Source organism: Canis aureus, chromosome 34 (assembly GCF_053574225.1).
Source record: "Canis aureus isolate CA01 chromosome 34, VMU_Caureus_v.1.0, whole genome shotgun sequence".
NCBI lineage: Eukaryota > Metazoa > Chordata > Mammalia > Carnivora > Canidae > Canis > Canis aureus.
Genome location: NC_135644.1, coordinates 19873478 through 19890690, shown reverse-complemented (window position 1 = coordinate 19890690; position 17213 = coordinate 19873478). Strand labels below are relative to the sequence as shown.

The 17213-nt window shown below is 41.2% G+C and overlaps 1 pseudogene; it reads left to right on the top strand.

The window, feature by feature from the left end:
* Window positions 1–5444: 5444 nt before the first annotated feature.
* LOC144305010 (U6 spliceosomal RNA) lies at window positions 5445–5522 on the top strand (annotated as a pseudogene).
* The last annotated feature ends 11691 nt before the right edge of the window (window positions 5523–17213 follow it).

The window sequence follows — 17213 nt, the reverse complement described above, 5'->3', positions numbered from 1 at the left end:
TTAGATGATTCAGGAGAGTGCTTAGCAAAAAGTCTGCTCATAGTAAATGATTACTAAGTATATAAACCATTATGGTATTGATAATAATAATAATTAAAGTTGGTCATTTCTCTGAGCTCCACCTCAATAAGTTGCTATTGTCAAAGAAGTGGTTTCTTATCCCCTATATCTATAAAACATTACTTAATATATATTAATATTCCTCATACTCTCAGTTTAGACCCTGCTTGGGCTCTGTTGTATGGTGGAGGTGGGTGTCATGTTCTGGAGGACTGTCAGACTCCAGCTGATTCTCTCCAGGATCTGCTCAGCCTTTGATTATCCAGCAGAGTGCCAAAACTGAACAAAAAAATATAGACTTCCCATCTGCCAGCTGCTGAGGCAGCAAAGAAGGCATTTAGCTTCTAGGGCATTTGGGAACCTAAATGATCCCTTGTCAAAAGGAGAGACGCCTGCTGGGTTGGACCTTCAGGATCAGTGGGGATTAAATGGGCCTAATGGCTCCTGAATAGCTACCAGGCAACTGGTGACACAGCATGCTCTGGGGAGATGAGTCACAGGGTGCAGTGGATAGCAAGTCCCAGGGAGGAACCAGCTGGGGGTGTCAGCTTCCAGGAAGGGGACTAGCTGATATGGATTGATGGCTCCGTAGCAGAAGCTAGATCACTCGGAAGGGGCAAATGAGATATCCACCTTGATAGATGGTAGCCTTCACCTTGTAAATCTGTTAATTATGCCACTCTCCGAATGTCTTAAATATAATTATACCAGAGCCTGAACAAAAGACTGAATAAAGGAAAAAAATGAAATCAGATTACTTTGTACAAATACACATTCTGCCTTCAAAAATGTTAGGTGCTCAGGTAAATAATATTAGAAATAAATCCAAGAGCACCTCATTTTCTAAAACTGGAGTATTCAGGAATTTATATGTATTTGAGGTTGGTAGTATCTTTTTTCAGAACATTTCTGATTTCTTGTGAAGCTGGAGCCTTGAATGGTCATACCAGAATCAGAAATAACACTGTTTCAGCTGCATCACATACTTTTTCACTCTTGTAGCATTCCAGGCCCTGAAATCCATCCCTCACTGCTCTTGAAAAACTCTGGGTCTTAAAGAAGGGATGCCTTTCTATAATGGATCCACCAGGAGCCTTTTGATAAACCCCAGAAAGTCTTGGCTGGTGGAGGTCCTCAACTAGCTGAGAGAGCTAGGTTTGGATCTCAGCACAAGTGCTTGCCGCCTCCACCATCATACTTGTTTATATGAAGCCATTCTCAAGCCTTTAAGGTCATGGTATCATGGAATTTAGAACTTAGCAAATATCTTAGAAATTGCCAATTTGAACTAATTTTATAGATGAGATAACTGAGCCATAGAGAAGAGTTTTGCCCAAGTTTAGATGGCTAATAATTTTATTCAATGACATTATAATATAATCTTTTATGAGTTTGTTCACAGTCCCATTTTTACTAATGTATCACTAACACTTTACTGTGTATTTATTAAGGTTTAAGCTGTAATTTCAAGTAGACAGGTGAAAATAAAGGCAATTCTGCTTACTGTTTAGGTCATAAAAAATGTTGGTTCCCAGTACAGACTTTCATATTCTGCTATTTTACTACTATTCAAGATTTTCAGTTAAAATGTTGTGATCAGGGATCACTGGGTGGATCAGGGGTTTAGTGCCTGCCTTCGGCCCAGGGCATGATCCTGGAGTCCCAGGACTGAGTCCCACATCAGGCTCCCTGCATGGAGCCTGCTTCTCCCTCTCCCTCTGCCTGTGTCTCTGCCTCTGTGTGTGTGTGTGTGTTTCTCATGAATAAATAAATAAAATCTTTAAAATAGAATAATATAAAATGTTGTGATCAACCACATGCAGAAGAATGAAACTGGACCATTTCCTTACACCATACACAAAAATAGACTCAAAATGGATGAAAGATCTAAATGTGAGACAGGAATCCAGCAAAATCCTAGAGGAGAACACAGACAGCAACCTCTGGCTGTGATCTCAGCTGCAGCAACTTCTTGCTAGACACGTCTCCAAAGGCAAGGGAAATAAAGGCAGAAATGAACTATTCGGACTTTTGCACAAAAGCACAAAAAGCTTTAGCGTAGCAAAAGAAACAGTTGACAAAGCCAAAAGACAATCGACAGAATGGGAGAAAGTATTTGCAAATGATTCATCAAATAAAAGGCTAGTAGCCAAAATCCATGAAGAACTTATCAAAGTCAACACCCAAAGAACAAATAACCCAATCAAGACACCTTGACTTTCTCTCTGATAACATTTGTGACACCATATTGTAGCTGTCATTTAGATTTTGATTCCCTATAACCTGTAACCTCTATCAAATGAAAGAGCTGATTAAGAGCGGTACAAATAAATGTAAAGAATTAAATAGTTACAAAGTATATAAAAATTTACCATTACAATTCATAATTACAAAAATTAATTTACAAAGTCCTGAGATTTCTAACTAAGTAGGACAGAACATAAAACTCGTTATTGGAGTTCCCTGGCTTTGTCTTTATGTGTCCATTTACATGTGGGGGTGTTGGAGATGTGTGGCAGCCATCATCCAGGGGAGCCCCCATGTTTCCTGCCTCTTGAGGTTCACACCTTTCTCTCTCTCCCCTAGCCCGTAGCTAGGATCTTTGACCTTCTTCTAACCAATGAATGAGGTGTCACTCTTGAGATTATGTTACCTTATAGAAGACTGTCTGGCAACAGACTATTCTAGAGGCTTAGAGACGGAAGCCACAGGAAAGCCCATGTGGCAAGGAGCTGCAGGTGGCCTCTAGGAAATGGGGGTGGCTGCTAGGAACTCAGGGCAACATCCAGCTGACACACAACAAGCCAGGATCTTCAGTCCTACAACGACAAAGAAATGAGTTCTGCTGACAACCTGAATAAACTCGGAAGAAGATTCTTCCCAATTTAAGCCTCCAGGTAAGAACAAAGCCCAGCTGACACCTTGCTTGCAGCTTTGTAAGACCTTAAGCAAAAGACCCAACAAGGTCATGCCTAGACTCCAGACTCACAGAAATTGTGAAATAATAAATATGTGGTGTTTTAAGCTCTGAAATTTGTGGTAATTCATCATACAGCAAGAGATGACTAATATAAGGTGTTAGTTTATAAAGATGTTACATAAATAACTAGCCCCCCATTGGAAGGAAGAAAGGAAGGATGGAAGGGAGAAAGACATATAACTTGAGTTAAAGTTTCTAGATTTTTAAAAAAAGATTTATTTGGTCATTTTTAAAACAAGTATAGAAAACACCCAGAGAACTTATTTTTAAAAACTTTAAGAATATAGCAAACATCAAATATTTATCCGACCTGGGGGGTTTAGGCAAATTTTTATGGATGAATTCTGAGAATAAGATCTTAAGAAGACAGGGGATTTATGTTTGTGTTCAGGCAAAGTTCTCCCTAAACCTTCCCAAACATACAGTGACGAAGATGACATGAATACCATGAGCTTCCATTTAGTGTGCGCCTCATAAATGTCACACAGAATAGGAAACAACTGACTCTTATGGAGCACTTACAAGTAATTGTCCATGTAATGTACTGTGAACTTTATAGAAATAATCCTATAGTAAATAACAAGCCTCTCATAATAAGCCATGAGTATTATTCCCCCCATTTTATGCACAGACATGTGTGCTCACATGCTTAGCCTGCATGCAAAAAGAGACACACAGAGATAGTGCTTTGCTCCAAGTCAACCAGCAATGAAGTTGTGAAACTGTGATTCAGATAAGTAATTAACAGTCTTCCCTACCTGGAAATTTCCCCAAACAATCTGATTTCCAACTTTCATGCCATATTTTAAGCCAAACGTTGCTGCTGATGTGAAAAAGGCAACTCACAGAAGAGAACTGCAAGTGGCTCATAAGTATGCAAACGATCACCCTCACTAGCAGGCAGAGAAACGTTTATATTCATTGGGTTGGTAAAAATTAAAACTTTCCATAATACCAAGTGTTGGTGAGTCTTGGGAACCCTTGTGCAAGGCTAGTGGCTACCTAGAACTGATGAGATAAATTTGAAGTATTTGGAAAGATTCACCCTGTGTATATCCGAGACCTAACACTAGGCCCAGCTACTTAGGTTATAGAAGCTGGGACCTGGTGTCAACCTAGATCTGTCGTTGGAGGAATGGCTAATTAAAATGTGTTGGATGCCTCCTATGAAATAAAATGCGGTGTTTAGAAGCAATGAGTTAGTACACAGGATCATCTTAAAAATACATCACTGAATGAATAAAAAGTATGCAAGAGATCTACAGTACCACATATATATTAAGACATGCATACATATAACCAGTTTATATATTTTTAAAAGACATTTACAGTAATCTATATTGAACTCATTAAAAATGGCTGGCTATAGGAGAGGGAAAGATGGTGGAGGTGGGTGGGGGGAAGAGAGAATAAATTGAAAGGAAAAAACATATGAAAGAAAATAAAGGTAGGATATTGACCAGACTAATAATTGTTAATTATGAACTGAAGGGTCTGATTAGCACATCTCTCAGCATTTGAGATCCCTCAAAAGATAACTAAAAATGCTGTGGAATAAAGCTTTATTGTTATTGGCTAAAGACCTTATACTGATTTGGGATATTTGAAATAAAAAATATGGGTACTCAACTTTTTACTGGGAAGAAGAATCACATCAGGATAATGCACTCTCAAATGCTGAGGGGAATAGAGATTTTTTTTTTCTAAAAATAAAGTGGGTAATTTCTTAGATTTGTACTTGGAGAAAACACACTGACAAATGTTTTGGCAAGGTGTTAGAACTTGTGCGTTAGTCTTATCTTAATGGAAGAGAATCTGATGGAATCATTATATCTGAGCAGAGCAGTCTTAAAGAAATGTTCTTTCTCTATATAAACAGCCAGAAGAGACTTTCAGCCTGGTCATGGTGCATCCCACTTATATACTCTCTAATTTAGATACTCTCTAACTGTGGGATCATACGTCTATATGCATTTCCAGCTCAACAAGGCAGGGCACATCAATGGATTGTTGTTTTTTTATCCTAGTCAGTCTGAGTTCACAAGGAAGAAATTACAAGGAATAGTTGATGTTTGCCTTTTCCAAACCATTACACATATTTGACATTGTTCAGACATGTGGTTCAGAATACACTTTCAATCTAGTATTTTAGAACTCACTTAGGAAGTGACAAATTATAAATGAACGAACGAATGAATGAATGATGAACAAATAAACTAATAAAAGCAAGGAAAACAAAATAGAAAATACAAGGTACATGTCTTTGCTATAAATACAATTATCACGCTTGGCTATGAATTTGAGGGACTATGTTCCATAATAAATGCTATCATTTGGCTGAAAAGAATTTTTGCCTATTTGACAAGTAGTAGATAGATGGGGGAAGAAGAAAAGGTGAATAAGGAATTTAGTGACACAGAGAACACTAGCATGGACCCTGCACAAGGATGACACTCAAATTCATGAAGCATTCCATATTACAAAAAAAAAAAAAAAAAAAGGAAATTACTCCATTTTTCTATATCTTTGGGGAATGATGAGATGTTTTATATAAGAGATTCATCACTTAACCTGATGACTACTTCTTTTTAGTTCACTCACCTCTTTTTTTTTTTAATATAAACACTTTCTGTAGAACTTTCTAGTTTGTACAGTGAATAGAAATTAATGATATACCTTTAAGCATAGGATCTCCAAGTATCCATCAACTATTTTACTGTGATGTAACATAGTAATGTCCGTCAGGGCCTTTGGGGAGTAAAGGCTTAGCATCATACAAATCCCATTAAACTCCACATGTTTACAAAGTTCGTTTGCCTTTTATTGGTATCTCCCTTCTCAGTCTTCTGTCGTTTCCTCCTCTATGATTGTTTTAGCTGTTCTACCCTTTCTTGGCCATCCCCATGCTAACCACATTGACATGCTCTCCCATCAGAAAAGAATCCATGGGGCAGCCCCGGTGGCTCAGCTGGTAGCGCCCCCTTCAGCCCAGGGTGTGATCCTGGAGACCTGGGATCGAGTCAGGCTCCCTGCATGGAGCCTACTTCTCCCTCTGCCTGTGTCTTTGCCTCTCTTTCTCTCTCTCTCTCTGTGTCTCTAATAAATAAATAAAATCTTAAAAAAAAAAAAAAAAAGAAAAGAATCCATGGACTTTGTGACAACCATGTAGAGTAGTTATTTCTTCTTACTTCCTGCTGTGTATCCACCTCAAATACCCAGGGGAAATTCTAAAAGCATAGTGGTATCCAGATTGGAAAATCCTTTCTGATTGAAATTATTTTAAATCAAACTGTGATGACTTTTATTAGGATTTCCTGTCTGCTGATAGATAAATGTGCTCCATTTGGACTGTATAGTTCATTTCATTCTACAAGGTGATCAACCAGGACACCAGATAAAATTTTATCGGTATCTACTTTATCGTGCTACTCCTGCATGTTACTAGTGAGTTCCAAATAAGTTTTATTTTCTTTGCTCTCTTCTGCTAACTCCAAAATTTTCCAGAGGCTAATAAAATCTGAATCTTAATAAGGTCCTAGCTATAGCAACAGCAAAACTTAGCATAGCTGAAGAGATATGAATAAAACTTCCCAGGCTTTTTTCTCATTAGAATGCTACTCTCCAGAGACATAGAGTAAGCCTCATGAATGAAGCTCTCTCTCTATATCTACATGCTTAACTGTAACAAAATTTCAGTGAGCAACTTTTCATTGGAGGCCCTCTAAAGTTGATCTTTTAGCATGGCCTACATAAACTATGACCCACAAACATAAACCTTTCAAACACTAAATACAATGCCCTGTTCATAGTAGGTACTTTATAAATAGTAGAGCTCCACTTCCCTTTCTTTACTCCTTAAAATAACCTCAGTCAGTAAACATTTCAACCTCATTTTTCAGAATGGAAATTAAAAATAACAATAACCACTCAGCCCAACTTGGTCAGAATGAAAGAAGGTACATCCGACTACCCACGCTGGTTACAGAAGCTCAGTGGTAAAACAATTTCTGAACTGGTCTGCATTCTTCCAACTTAGAGGCTTCCTTAAGTATTGGCCACCATCCCTCTTTGCAGAACTGTAACTGCTAGAGTTGAGGAAGTGTTGGGAAGTCTGGGCTGTGCCCCATGTCATGCGCTGCCAAGTCAACCAGATGGCCATCAGAACAGCGTGAGGACAACTGAATGCCCACATGAGTGATTCTGAGTTTGTAAGCACAGTCAGAGTGTACACAGGAGAGCAATGCTTAAAAGGTCTAAAAAGCCTAAACTGCAATATGCTGGACTCCCACAGTCACACTCCAATTCAATAAGGTTTTCAATCAGTATTAATGAAAGGTCTTTTCAGGGCTTCACGTGTTATTTTCCTGAAAGGAACAAAGGAACAATTCCTATCTTAGTTCTTTAATATTATTAAAAAATAATGTACAGTAAACTCTGGTGCCATACTGAGACAATGTTTGTGTGTAAATCTAACATTTATTACACTCTCAAGTCACAAATACGATTATATCACAAATTTACATGCAATGCATAGTCCCTAAAGAAAGAATTCCATTCCTTAAAAAAAATGACAAAGCATTTAGGCATATTTCTGAGCAGTAACATTCAAATAAAGATTACCAACAAGTGATAAGTGACCATTTCCAATGAAGAAAACCACAGAAAACAATTGAATCAGTTTACCATTTGTAGCAGAAATAAAATAATCCATACCTGATGTATTCTGTGATACTTTAATAACTTCCCAATCATGGAAAATGCAAAAAATAAATGTGTGTGTATCTAATACTTGTCTTCTGATATACATGTAAGTACAAGAACTCTCATGGCAATCAAAAGTTGTATGAAATTTTTAAATTTGATTTAGGAATGTTCAGTGGAAAGCCACTTTTAAAGCATCATATGACAATAATTAAAACATCTACAGTTGATTAAATTTAAGAATATTCTTTTACTTTCCACCTTGAAGGTCAATAATTAATTCATGTTATTATAATTTATTTGTAATTTACCTCAATTTAATACTTGCAGAATTAACATATCTGCAACTTATCTTTCTGTGATTCAAAGTTCTTTCTAGGTTTCTGAAAATATTGATATTTTCTTCCCCTTGTATAGAGGAGTTACTTTTTTGGAGGTGGGGAGTTGCTTTAAAAAAAAATCCCACATGTGAAACATGAGTGGGCATCCAATTACACACTATTTTAGTTTAAAATGAGAGGGGATGGTGGTGGGAAATACTCACAAAAAGATATTTGTCATGCAGACTCTTCAATTCTTTCATTTTATATTTTCTTTCTTTTTCCCTCCTTAATGAATGAGAGGAAAATAAATCTTTGGCGTTCCAAGGAAGTGATTCTGAAGTGGAACCTCCATCAGATCATCTAGAACGACTGTCCACCAACATTATATTAAAGGCAGTAAATAAGGTTGTTCCTAAGGCTCTGAAAGCCAGAGCTTCCGTCAGTGGCCATGACTGAGGCTCATCATGGTTTGGACACTGCAGCTGAAACCTCAAGACTTATGCACTGAGCAACAATGAAGATATTGTACAATCAACTAGGATTACAGTGAAGAAAAACAAAGTGCTTTCAGATTGTAAAAGAAAATGATCATCACGAGGAAAGGGAAGTCACTGTTGGATTTAAAAGGCAACCAGAGAAAAATAAAAACAAAAATAAATATAAAACATCAGCACCCTACCCCAGAGGATGTTAAAATCACAAAGAAAATTTTCCAAAGGAAATCTAAGAAGCTCACAGATGAAAAAGCATTCACACAATCCATTTTAGCATGTGCACTCTGCTAAATGGTCTGCAAAATTAGAAAAAGAAACTGATTCATTGTCGAGGTGCATTATCTGAGAGAGTACACAGTGTCCAGAAATTCTGTTGCTTCTTTCATCAGAATCAATGTGAGGTTTGCATTAGTAAGGATGGTGAAGTTATTTTATAAGAAGGAAGAGAAGGAGGAGGAGAGGGAGGAGGGGGGCAGAGGAGAGGAGGAAGGGAAGAAAAGAAAGCTAGAGAAGGAGTATCAAGCCAAGAAGCAAAAGAGAGGGTCAACAATGTTTATTTCCAAACGCTTGTTGAAATATAATGAAGTGTGTTCTTTTTCCTTCAACTAAGATATAAAAGTTAAAAATCTCCAGGTCTCCAGAAAGAGATTGTTTCTGCAAACGATGCACATTTTAAATACCATTCAATAGCCATTGTTGAGGGACACCTGGGTGGCTCAGTGGTTGAGCATCTGCCTTCCCTCAGGTTGTGACCCAGGGTCTGGGGATCGAGTCCCCACGTTGGGCTCCCTGCAGGGAGCCTGCCTCTCCCTCTGCCTGTGTCTCTGCCCCTCTCCCTCTCTGTGTCTCTCATGAATAAATAAAATCTTTTTTTTTTTTTTTTAAAAAGCTATTTTTGAAATCTGGCTCATGAAAACCTTGCCAGAGGGGAGGGGCAAAACGGGCGAAGGGAGCAGAAGATACAGGCTTCCAGTTCTGCAATGAAAAAGTCACGAGGATGAAAGTTACAGCACAGGGAACATAGTCCGCGGCATTGACCAGTCCTGTGTGGTGACAGATTGTAGCTACACTTGTGGTGAACATAGTCTAGACTTGTCCAATCACTATGTCCTATATCTGAAGCTAATACAACACTGTGTCTCAACTATTCTTCAGTACAAAAAAAAAAAAAAAAAGTCAAAAAAGCTGCAGTTACACATTTCATGAGGCAAAGGACATGAGGCTCCCCAGTTAGTTGTGCAATATCTTGCCACTGTTTTGTTTCAGGCACACCTGAGTCAAAATCTGCAACAGGGGTTCTTGTCCTTTTATGTCCCATTACACCTGATGCAAGTATTATTCTCCTAGCAGTAACAGGCACCACTACAGTAATCATGAATCCTTTCAGAGAAGTTGATGTTAAGCATTAGAACTTTTTAGTGGGAAATTGAGAAGGGGCTGCAGCTTTAAACATGTTGCTCAGGAGCTTCTGATAGGACACCCAGGTGTTGTAAGCCTTTCCCCTTTTGAGAATCACCAATCTTCTCAAAGGTTATAAACTCCTTTCCCTCTTAAGAATAGCTGATCTTTGAAGATAAAGAATTCACATTTTTTTTTTCTCCATGCCAGGTTAACAAGCTTCCAAAACATGGATTCACCAACGGCCTTCACTAACCCACATTTGGTAGGGCTTGAACTTTGAGATATATATATATATATATATATATATATATATATATATATATATATATATATTATTTTTTTTCTTATAGCAATGAAAGACTTATACCTATCCATCACTTCGTTGTGATCACCAGCAGAAGAAAGTTGTCTGGGACTAAGGGTATAGACAGGCCATGGGATAGAATATAGTTTCACTTTGGCCTATCCGTTCAGCAATTCTAACCAAAGCTAATATACCACAGATCAAAGTCATATGTTTACAGTGATATTAATGACAACCTCCGTTCTAAGTAAATTATCTGGGCCTTTCATTCAGATGTTTGGATCTTAGGAAGATGAAGGAAGCAGTCAGGCGAGCCTTGGCTGTGACGACATTCCTTAGCATCACTAGCACCTGAAACAACTAGCTTTGGTAGCCACTTAAGTCTTTAAGTGCTTAATGACTATTTTTCTATCCCAATGATCGAAAAACTGTACAAAAAAGTAATCTCCTTATAGATAGGCATTGCATCCCACCAGTGGATCCTGTAGTAGGCATCTTCTTCTTTAGGATCAAAGCATTCCTTCCCCCAGCTGCCAGGACCCTGGCTGCTGCTGGCTCACAGCCAAGCCCTTTTTTTGGGAATTATCCTTGGCCTAAGATATATCTCTTACTGGAGTCGGGGGAGGGATAGCCTGCACACAATGCAGGGCCAAGAGGAGGGTGGAGCAAGTGAGCAACTGGCCTTGGCGCTCAATTTAAGGGGGAGCCACAAAACTCAGTAGTCAAGTAATATCTTAATGCACTATTTTTAAAAATAAAAAATACAAAGCATCCACGATGATCAACTATCACAATTTTAAATAAAGACAGCATGGGTAATAACCAATTTCTCCTTTTGCCTGAGGCTCCAATATGGCTCCACACAGCACTCTTACTGATCCCATCCTCAATATGTTCGATATTTTGTTCATTGTGGACATTGTATTAATTTAGATTTTGAAAAATAGTGCATTAAAATATTTATCTTGGTTACTGAGTTTTTTGGCACCTCTAAATTTTGTCCTTGAGCAGAGTGACTCCCCTACCTCACCCTAGTCCCAGTCCTGGCAGGTGGTACCATTGCTTGGCTCATTTGCCCTACAGAGAGAGGGACAATGTTGGAGGGCCATCCCATCGACAGAGTCCCTGTAGGACTGGCTGAAGCCTTTCTTGTGACTTCATTGAGGTCCAATCTTTCTTCCCTCATTACCTTCCCAGGGTTATTCCAAAGAACACCCCTATAGGCGAGTCTGTCTCTGCGTGTGTTTCTCCTAAAACATCCCCATAGAAGAGAGGTGAAAATCAAAACTCAGAGAAGCTGTGGACTTGCCCAGGTTCTCACAGTTCCTAAGAGGTGGGGATGAGAACCCAGAAATGTCTCTAACTGGAAGCCAGTGTTCCTCTTTGTAACATCCTATAGACTAGGATCAGAATTTGGGACTATTGTCAAATAGCCAAAGGTCAAGCCCAGACACCAACAATCCCCATGCATTTACCTAACAGTGAAAGCAATCCTCTGATTATGTCAGACCCTGCAGCGGATAGAATAATACCCGCCCCACCTGGCCCACCCTCCAACAAAGATAGCTACATCCCAATCCCCAGAACCAATGTATATGTTAATTGACTTGGGAAAATGGATTTTTCAGATGTGATTACATCAAGGATCTTGAGATGGGCAGATTATACTGCATTTCCAGGTGGGTCCAATATAATAATTATAAGGGTCCTTTTTAGGGAAAGAGATGTGATGATAGAAGCAGAGGACAGAGGGGTGTGACCATGAGCCAAAGAAGAATGCAGGCATCCTCTAGAATCTGGAAAAGTCAAGGAACCGATTCTCCCCTAGAGCCTCCAAAAGAAACAAGGTTCTCCTTTCACCTTGATTTTAGCTCCATAAGACCCATTTGGACTTCTGACCTCCAGAAGTTTGAGAATATAAGTTTGTGCTGTTTTAAGCCGCTCGGTTTGTGGTAACCTGTTACGGCAGCACTAGAAAAGGAAAACGATCCCAAAGGCAGCATCTTTGACCCCACATCACGGCACTGGTCACATCACGCAGAGTTGGAATGAATCCCTAACAGAAATCCGACAGAACCAGCAGAGGAATTTAACAGTAACTTCTCTGTTGTGTTATATGAAAAAAAAATTTTTTTTTTAAAGAACATGGATATGTGGAAGGATTGATGATCTTGTTCTGGCTCCAGATGGTCATGTTCTCCTAATGACAGATGGAAGTCTAGGACAGGCGGGCTCATCTACATGGGAGGAGGAGAGAAATGATTAATACGAGGAGGCCAGCAAGATCCAAGATCTCTTTGAAGCACGCTTTTTTTGCTTTTCAGATTCTTCACTAATTCTCTTTGAACTGTGAATATTGTTATGTTCCCAATATTTTATCATAGGACCAACTACTCTGTTTTTCCTCTCTCTTCTTGCTACAACTAAAGAGTTTAGAGTTTTAGCTTCTCTTGTACTTACATGAAGATAGACATTTTTTGTTGTTCCTGTCGATTAGATTTTGGGTCTGGTGTGCCACCCGTTTTATTATAAAAAAGCTGAATATATTAAGGAGGCTTTTGTTTGTTTGTTTGTTTGTTTGTTTGTTAAAACTCCATATAAGAAAGAGGACAAAATACTTCTGCTAGAAGCCAAAACAAGAGAAGGTGGGGCCCAAGAACATATCTTAAATGGAAACAGAAAACAGTAGGGCTTCACTACAGGGAAGAAAGGGGTGCTGTCATTGGAATGGACAAGAAAAAGGGAGAGGAAAGTACTGTGTGTCTGTAAACCAGGGCTGGGACAGGGAGGAGAAGGGGTCAGGGGAGGTGGTGATATCGGAGTAGATGGGACCTCGAGCAGGCTTGCCATGATGTTCTCACCTCAGGTGTGTCCCAGCACGATGTGGAACTGCCGCCAGCAGCCTCGTAGGAGCAGTCCTCACTGGCAAGTATTAGCTTTTATCTAAATAAGCATCACACCAGTGAGAATGGGGAAAATTAACAAGACAGGAAACAATAAATGTTGGAGAGGATGTGGAGAAAGGGGGACCCTCCTGCACTGTTGGTGGGAATGTGAACTGGTGCAGCCACTTGGAAAACTGTGTGGGGGTTCTTCAAAGAGTTAAAAACAGACCTTCCCTATGACCCAGCCATTGCACTGCTGGGGATTTACCCCAAAGATACAGATGCAGTGAAACGCTGGGACACCTGCACCCCAATATTTATAGCAGCAATGGCCACAATAGGCAAACTGTGGAAGGAGCTTCAACATCCATCAACAGATGAGTGGATAAAGAAGATGTGGTCTGGGGATCCCTGGGTGGCGCAGCGGTTTGGCGCCTGCCTTTGGCCCAGGGCGTGATCCTGGAGACCCGGGATCGAATCCCACGTCGGGCTCCCGGTGCATGGAGCCTGCTTCTCCCTCTGCCTCTCTCTCTCTCTCTGTGACTATCATAAATAAATAAAAATTAAAAAAAATATATCAGTGAGGGTGACAAAACATATGAGACTCCTAACTCTGGGAAATGAACAAGGGGTGGTGGAAAGGGAGGTGGGCGGGGGGTTGGGTGACTGGGTGATGGGCACTGAGGGGGGCACTTGGCGGGATGAGCCCTGGGTGTTATGCTATATGTTGGCAAATTGAACTCCAAGAAGAAAGAAAACTTTGCTAGCATCCCCAAAGGCCAAATAAATAAATAAATAAATAAGCATCTCCTGACATCGACGGGAGCCCAAGAAAAGTGGGTTGGAGTCCTGGAAACTTGACGGGATGGCATCAACCAATCCTTGGGAGTTGAACGCAACCAGCCTAACGTGGTTACCCTCCCAGGATCTGTCTTTCACCTGAGCTGGGATAATGTTTAATGGCCTCCTTGTACATGATAATAACATGTAAATATAAGGGCTCTCCTGCACAGAGGGGGTATACAGGTCAAAGGTCTTGTTACAGCTCAACATCTTCTTTAAAATAGCTTATTAATCAATATGGAGGAGCCCTGGTCATTATGGCTGCCTTTCCCCGGATTTGGAAAAGGATAGGCCCAGACAGTTGTGAAGCCAGGAGACTGTCAGCAAGGCAGGCCCCTCTGAACTCCCAGCTAGCACTGAAGTGGTACAGCACCCCGGTATGTCCCAGTTGGGGTTTTTTAGACATCTGGGTGAAAGAAAACAGATGGGAGAATTATGACTTTGAACAAATAATTTACCACGTTAAAAATTATGGAATCAGTGAAACTTGAGTAATTTTTCCCATTATTTAACTGAAGTTTGTGCTTTTTCATGTAGTTGGTCAGTGATACTAGTGCCTGCGTGCCTTTTTTATTTTTATTTCTTTTCCTTTTTCTTTTTAAAACGATTTTATTTATTTGTTCATGAGAGACACACAGAGAGAGGCAGAGACACAGGCAGAGGGAGAAGCAGGCTCCCTGCAGGGAGCCCCATGTGGGACTCGATCCCAGGACCTCAGGATTATGACCTGAGCTGAAGGCAGATGTTCAACCGCTGAGGCACCCAGGTGCCCCTGCTTGAGTGCCTTGAAAAAATATATATTGTATTGAATACTGTGGAGGAAGATGTGCAAAAAAGGTCAGAGGGCATGCTTATAGTGGAGCCTCTGGGCTGCTTGCCCAGAACTTTCTGTTCCAAAGAGGTAGGCATGGGTTATCTGTTTCACTGGGCGGCCTCTCTCGTGGCCAGAGTGGGAGAGAGGTGGGACCAACGGGCCGCACATCCGTCCCTGCAGGTGGCTAAACCCCTAACACGGAAGCAGTGAAATGTCTGTGAGAAATGGAGAAGAGCATGTCCTCCCTGTTTGAGCTGCTTCTTTTGTCTGGCACAGATGTCTCCAGTGAACATTGTTGAATGACATGAATTAGCAAATGGAGGCTAGAAGGATGAATGAATACAGACATGCAGAACACAGCAGAGGCAAAGGGCAGAGTCCTGCCCACATTCCAGGCCCTGCTTCCAGGTTTTTCCTGCCTCCAGCTCCAGGGCTGACCTTGGTAGCCCTCCATGAGGCCCTAGGAACCTCCCGTCTACCTTGGGCCATTCTGTGTTGGTTTCTGTTACTTGTAAATTGTAACCACTAGGGACACCTGGGTGGCTCAGTGGTTGAGCGTCTGCCTTTGGCTCAGGTCGTGATCCCAGAGTCCAGGGATCGAGTCCCACATGAGACTTCCCCACAGGGAGCCTGCTTCTCCCTCTGCCTGTGTCTCTGCCTCTCTGTGTCATTTCATGAATAAATAAAATCTTTAAGAAACTTGTAATCATTCATAATGGGGGAGTTTAGAGTCTACTTTGTGACGAACATGAAAAAAATCTATAGGACTTATTCTCCCTCTTTATATATGTGTATATTTATATGAATGTACACGTGTGCATGTGGGTGTGTGTACAGTATCATGTACATACACGTCTCTCCAAAGGAACCAGATAAATCAGCATCCCTGAGCTCTCTTCCTTATATGTAAAATGAAGGGATTAGATTAAATGATTTGAATTTTTAAGAGGTAATGCTTTCTAGGAATTATGCCAATGATTTGTATAGAAGGTATAACGTTGCCAGAAAACAGTGCCCAAGACAGGCACTTTGGAAATTCTTATATATTCCGTGTTGTGTCATTGCTGAATACAGTCGGGTGGCTCTTTTGGAAGTGCATTCCGAGGTGGTCGCACATTATTTTAACTCCCTCCACCGAGGCAGCCCTCCAGTCTGATGAAAAGGTGATTGAGGGTGCTGGTAACACCAGTTTGGGCAGAAGGCAAAATTTGGCTGTAAAATAGCAGTGAGGTTCCCCCTGAACCGGCCCTGGAGGCAGACCCCGGGGAGTGCCACGTTGAGACAGAAGGAATCATCTGTGACAATGCGATGCCAGATTGGAAGGTCTGGAGGGGGGATAACCTGCAGCAGTTGCTCACACGTGGCTGCCCTCCTTTTGGATGGGACCTCGGTATCCCTCTCACATTAAAGCACAGGGCTGGGCCTGTACCATGTGGTCAATAGGCACTGGATAACTAAGCCAAATTCCTAGTGACAGCCATGGGTGTTTGAACTTTTATTAGTGTCAGGTGCTTGGCATGTATTTTCTTACTTCACACTGTTGACAATCTTCTTTTAACTCCCATTTCAAACATTAGGAAAGAGGGACTTCAAGAACTTAAGCAACTTGTCCCGAACCCCACTGCTAGAAAGTGGCAGAGGATGTGTCAGGTTGCCTGACTCCAGAGCCCCCCATGCTCTCCTGCCTCCCCCTTCTCAGCCACAATTGGAGGCAAGTGAGAAGGGCACAGGCCTCTGGCCCTCTGCCGGATTTGACCTAGCGGTTGTAAAGACCCTCCATCACCTAATATTGATCTGAGCTGCAACGTTCTCCCGAGGAGCACTGTGTGCCTAGAAAACAAAGTGAGAGGATCGTAAATAAATGGTCCAAAACATTGTGCATAAAAACATTTTCACCGTGCGAAGAAGCTACATGCATTTCTAGCTGTTGTTTTTGACTTTGTATTTTCAGAATGCCTTTAGGGGGTTTAGGGGCAGCGCATCTGCTCTAATGCTCCCGTGTACGTGTCTCGGGGTCCCTGTGGGTGCCACTGGCACACGTTACTGTCTCCCCTTCTCCCATAGGCCTGAAGTTAGGGCAATCCTGCCACCCACCGAAGCTCACCGCTGGAAAGCTAATAGCTTTGGCAAAACAGCAGAGGGGTTGGGTGTTTTTTTTTTTTTTTTTTTTTTTTCAAGTCAGTGTGGGGGAAAAGGGACTGGGACAGGTTCCTCCCAGACGCCTGATTTCTAGCCCGCACACGCCAGCCCGCCCTCCTGCGCCCGAGGAGGAGCCCGCAGCGGCGCCTGCCCCCGTCGCTATGGCAACCGAGGCTCAGCGGGCCGGCGCGGGCCTGGAACAGGACTGGCTTTTAGAACTTGCGGGGAAAGTACGCTTTCATGTGAGAGCAAGGGAAAGGCGAGCGGCT